This window comes from Alligator mississippiensis, chromosome 1, assembly GCF_030867095.1.
Source record: "Alligator mississippiensis isolate rAllMis1 chromosome 1, rAllMis1, whole genome shotgun sequence".
NCBI classification, from domain to species: Eukaryota; Metazoa; Chordata; order Crocodylia; family Alligatoridae; genus Alligator; species Alligator mississippiensis.
Genome location: NC_081824.1, coordinates 175,344,728 through 175,350,275, shown reverse-complemented (window position 1 = coordinate 175,350,275; position 5,548 = coordinate 175,344,728). Strand labels below are relative to the sequence as shown.

General features: G+C 49.5%; 1 non-coding gene across 1 annotated transcript; it reads right to left on the bottom strand.

The window, feature by feature from the left end:
* Positions 1–3,728: 3,728 nt before the first annotated feature.
* Positions 3,729–3,815, bottom strand: TRNASTOP-UCA (transfer RNA opal suppressor (anticodon UCA)). The gene has a single exon. It is a non-coding gene; the product is annotated as a tRNA-Sec (tRNA).
* Between the last annotated feature and the right edge of the window lie 1,733 nt (positions 3,816–5,548).

Below are 5,548 nucleotides of genomic sequence, written 5' to 3'. Positions count from 1 at the left end.
AGTTGGGGAATTACTGGTTTAAACAACTGGTTAGGCATTCATGTTCATAGGTTGATACCAAATTAGAGGGTACAGTTCTTCCACAGACCTTGCACTATCCCCACCTTGCATAAAACAGCTGGAGAACCAGACACCAGTCTCCTATCTATGGCCCATTCTGTCCCTTGCATTAGCACAGCTGAGAATAAATCTCCTGACTACCCTCCCATGTTCTCTGGTTTAGATGAAGCCTAGAAGGTACAGATTCAGGAGGAGGCACAGTCCCTCTCCAAACCCACAGATTCACAGAAGTTTAGGGCTGGCAGGGACCTCGTGAGATCATCGGGTCCAGCCCCCTGCTCTGGGCAGGAAAGACTGCTGGGGTCAAATAACCCCAGCAAGGTGTGCGTCCAGTCTCCTTTTGAAGGTCTCCAGGGTAGGTGCCTGCACCACCCCCGCTGGGAGTCTATTCCAGAGTCTGGTCGAATTAACCATGAAGAAGTTTTTCCTTATATCCAGTCTGAAACCTTCTAGGAGTTTATGACCATTGCTCCTGGTTTTCCCCTGGGACGCTGTCATGAATAGATGCTCACCCCTGATATATTTGTAAGCTGCCACCAAATCCCCCCAAAGTCTTCTCTTTTCTAGGCTGAACAGTCCCACATCTGTCAGGCTTTCCTCGTATGGCTTGCTCTTCAGCCTCACCTCTAATCATACGAGTGGCTTTTCTCTGGACTCTTTCAAGCTTCTCCACATCCTTCTTGTATGTTGAGTCTCCTCTCTTGCCTCAGGGCAGGGCAGCATGCCTGCCTCCTCCTCGCCCACTCTGAGGAATGCCGATTTTGCTTGGCCCTGCCTTTTTGCAGAGCAGGTAAAAGAGGCACTTTCCCTGCATCCTTCCCCTACTGCACCCATGTAAGAACCCATTGCAATATGACCTGTTTGTAAAACTCCATTCCCACTACCCTGGGCAATGCAAGTGGCTCCTATAAGGACCCCTTCCCTCCACCACCCAGTTAAGAAGGGATAGAGGTGGCATGTGTGAGTGGATAAGAGGTGGGAAGAAAAGCCTGCTGGGGAAGCAGCGAGGGGGAGGAGGAGGTCTTTTCAGTAGCACTTCCCAGACAACCCTACAAACCTTGGAACCAGCCCAGCTTCCTACAGCCTTAATGGAGCAGGCTAGCCAGTCTTCTTTACCTGTGTCTGACAGCCAGTTACCCCACAAACTGCCCTCAGGGGTAGATTACCATACACAAATCTAAACTTGCTACTTTCTTCCACGGTGCCAAGGAAAGGAGTGGGTTTGTTCTGTCTTTGTTTTGCAGAACCAAGGGAATGCCATGCCCAGGACAGATCCAGGCTGGTTGGATGTACAGTTCAAATCTAGCTCAGAGCACATAATTCCCCATTTGTGTTTGCATATTTACAGGGCAGGGGGTGGGGTTGAAAATAAGAATTTGATTGTCATCCTTTAATCCTAAATTACTTCTTGAAAAAACCAGACAGACACAAACAGCACGCTCACTTATAAACTGCGTATGAAAGAGGCTTATTATGTTCTGCTTTGAAACTGGCATCTAGCTTCGCCCTTCTCAGCTGCCCACTGCAGAGCAAAAGCCTTTCCAGAGCTACCCCTGGATGGAAACAAAAGCCCATAGCCAAATTACATTACAGAAATTAATTTTCGAGACCAGGGCAGTGTTTCATACAGAAACCACATTATGGTCAGGCGATGCAAAATGACCGCTTTCCAGCACCAGATGGAACGGCACAAAGCAGATCGCCATCTGGAATTCACGTCACTCCCAGCTGCACTGGGGAAAACTCACGCAAATATCATACGAACAAATAAAAAGCCTTGATATGACATAGGAGCGTCACACTCCAGAAAGAAGGCTGCCTCATAGGCTATAAATTATGCATAAATACGTGTTTGTATGTTAGTAGAATAATAGGATGTTCTCTGATTGGCCGTGGCACTCAAACCATCCTAGGCAACCAGTAATGGGCCAAGTAGCAATGGTGCTAGCAGCATCCACTGCTCTCTTGCCCCAACACCCTTTAAACCAAATGAGCCATTTTGTGTAATGGAAACCCAGTTATTGAACCCTAGATCCTTAAAGGTATGCAGGTACCTGTCATGATGACAGAGTTAGGCACAACTCCCATCAACAAATACTGGAGGCCTTGCAAGCCACTATTGACTTCACAGTTCAGGAGCTAGTGCATTCCTCCTCTTCCATGGCAGGGATTTTCCGGTCACAGCACCCATTTCTGGCAGAAGGATCAAGAGGTAGAAAGGTGCAGAGGAAGAGCGCTTCTGCCCCACACTCCAATCATTTGGAGCCTTGTCCTAGTTACACAGGCCCGCCAAACGGTAAGGCCTGTGCTGGAGCTGTTGCAATAAAATATCACAGATTTAATGCCTGCTGCTTGGAGAATATGTTTTCCAGCTTCATATTAACCTTTATTTTTCATGGGGTTGGGTGACATTATTAGCAGGAGCGCTTATTGGTGGAGTGAAGAATCTTCGCAGCAGTGTGGGCGGGAGATGGGTTACATTCAATATGGAGCAGATCTAGAGCATGGTTTCTGTTTATTTTTTTTCATTCTTGTAGGATGTGAAATGACACTGTTAACAGGATCTGTTTAGCAGACTCCAATTAAAATCCGATTTATCATCCAGGTGCCTTATCTCAGACAAGTCAACTCGCCTCGGGAACGCTAAGCCAGAGGGAAGTCAGAAACAGCAAGGCACTGGCCTCAGGGGAGAGAGCAATAAAAAAGAGAAAGCTTATTTTTTTTTAAATACCCCAACAAGCCCCACATCTGAATGTGGGCAGCGTGCACGTATAGCAATTCAGCAGCCTAAAGAAATGTAAAAATGCTCTCACCTCATTTCTGGAGCATCACGGCTACCACATCACTCTCATGCTGCCATAGAAAAAGCAGAGCATTTGCATTTCAGCAAGTGTGTGTGTGTGCGCGTGTGCGCATATAATGTGTGTGTGCATATGTATGTGTGCATATAATGTAAGTGCATGTGCATATAACGTGTATATGTGTATATACCATGTGCGCAGATATGATGTGTGTGCATGCATGCATATGTAATGTGTATGTATGCATACAATGTGTGTATGTGTGTGTATGTGTGCCTGTGCATGTAACGTGTGCATGTGTGTGTGTCTGTGCGTATATACCATGTGTACATGCATATGTGTGTGCATATGTGTGTGCGTGCTTGCATATAATGTATGTATGTGTGCATATAACAAATGCTTGCGCATTTAACGTGTGTGCATATAATGTGCACATCAAAAGATATTGCTTTGCATCCACAAATACATCATCAGCAATAGAGCAATGCGCCCAACTATTTTAATGGGTAATCTATGATGTCTCCATAGGACTGACCCTGGCGCTGATCAGTGCTGTGACACCTACTTATCAATGAGTGAGAGGAAAACCTTCTTCCTAATCCCACAGCTTTGTGGCAGGGAGCTTCACTAGCAGGAAGCCACTCATTAGCAAGACCCTCCTCACCTATCTCCTCAAAAGCACTGTAGGGTGAACCCAAATAACCAGGACTCTTGCCAGGCAGTAGAAATCCCTGACAAAGCAATACTCTGGGTGAATCAAGAGGATCAATGGGAGCTGTCCTGGCCCCTCTCCAGTTCATCATGCCACCTCATCTTTCAAAACGAGAAGCTCAAAGCTTCCAGGATCCTGTCTTGGTCTGCACGGCTCGCCCGAAAGGTGGAATTGAACCACTCTGTCGCTAGACAGCTACAGGTTTGAAGCCTGCACCCCAGACCACTGAGGATCATCCGGGCAATTGAGCTTGAGTAACCTCACTACTATATAAACCTCCGAACACACTGTTATTTTTATGGTATGGTGATTTTATGTTTCTATTTTCTTAAGCCCTCTTTTCTGTTCTGGATGCTTGTTTTGCTGCGCGAGATCTCTGAAGCGGCGCTTGAGGACACATTACTCCCCACGGCACTGGGCACCGCCTCTGCTCCCCCCATTTCTCACGTTTCTCCAGCCGAGAAAACTCCGGCTGCTTTATGCAAATCAACCTGGAGCTGATTGGCCGGCTCCCCCCGGGCGGCGTGCGTGACTGGCTGGGGGAGCCGAGCTGCCCCCGGGCCGCGCTGTGACTCACTGCCCCTTCCCAGCAAGCGGGGCGGCTCTTCCCGCGCTTTTTCCGGAGTTCGACTCGTGCCGTGGGGGGGGGCATGACGTCACCGGTGGGCATGTCTCCTATGTCCCTCGGCCATCGGTGCCCTGGCAGTGACAGCCCTCGGCCCTGCACCCGCACCCATGCATGTGCCCCCGGTTACGAAAGCCAGCCTGGGGTGCATTGCAACCACCCACAGCTCGCTTTGCCCCTCAGGGTCCTGAGCTCAGCTCCCCTTGATTTGCTGCCCTCGATCCTGACTGAGGGAAAAGGGGCTAGCAAGAGCTCAGGGCAGAAGCAAGGTCACCCCCCCACCGTGGCAGGCTGATGGTCCAGCCAGCCCCACACCTGGCCCCACTGCAGGACCCTGGGGTGCCGGCTTGCTATCTATCCCTCTCATTTGTCCCAGGAAACCAGCTGTTGTGCCCCCAGTAGCCTCCTAATGAAGGAAGGCCTAAAGTTTTCCTGCTGTGCCTACTGTTGCAATGGTTTTTCCTGTCCCCAGCAGTGGCAGGGGGCCTGCTGGTGATGACTTGTGTCATCTTCCTGTCCCTTGTCCACATGTGTCTCTGGGCAGGGTTTTGCCTTTGACCTGAGCTCCCGTCCCTGTTTTCTTTTGCTGTGCCAAGTAGTGAGCTGTTGCACGCAGCCTTCTAACTATAGACAGGGCTAGCCGTAGTCCTCAATGTGTAGCATATGGGCCTGTCCCAAACAGTTGCAGGGGGACCCTCAGGGCATTTTTACCAGTGCATGCGACGCAGCGCTGGGTGCTTTTAAAAGTGCCCGGTGCTGCATTGCATACATTGGTATAAAAGGCAAAATGTACATCAGTGCGGAGAAAGTGGTGGCTATGAGCTTTTAAATTAAAATGCATTGAAAGTGTTTTAGTTTCAAAGCACACCGCCACCATGTTCTCTGCACTGATGCGCATTTCTCCATTTATACAAATGCATGTGATGCAGAGCCAGTTTGCATCACAGGCAACAGGGCACATGTTCCCCCTGTGATTGGCCCCTGGCTCAGCACTGCTCAGAACAGGGCAGTTTTTTTGCTGCATGGGCTGGCAGCGGGGCGGGCAAGACCTAAGGTATAGGAATAGGTATGGTGCTTTTGGCCTGCCCCAGGCCCACCCACAAATTGTGCCCCCCCAGATTCAGAAGGCACAATTCACCCCCCCCCACCCCCGGTTTGCATGCTACAGTTGATTAATCGAGTCTGCTCCGACACTCTGGATTTCTGGCACATCGGAGCAGACTGCAGTATGTATGTAAATGCTCTTGGGGACTGTGGTGCTGTCTTGCAGTCCCTCACATTCACATCTCAGGGCAGTTTCCTTGAGCAGCATCCATGGATTCCTTAGACTCATTCGAGAGCCACCAGGTG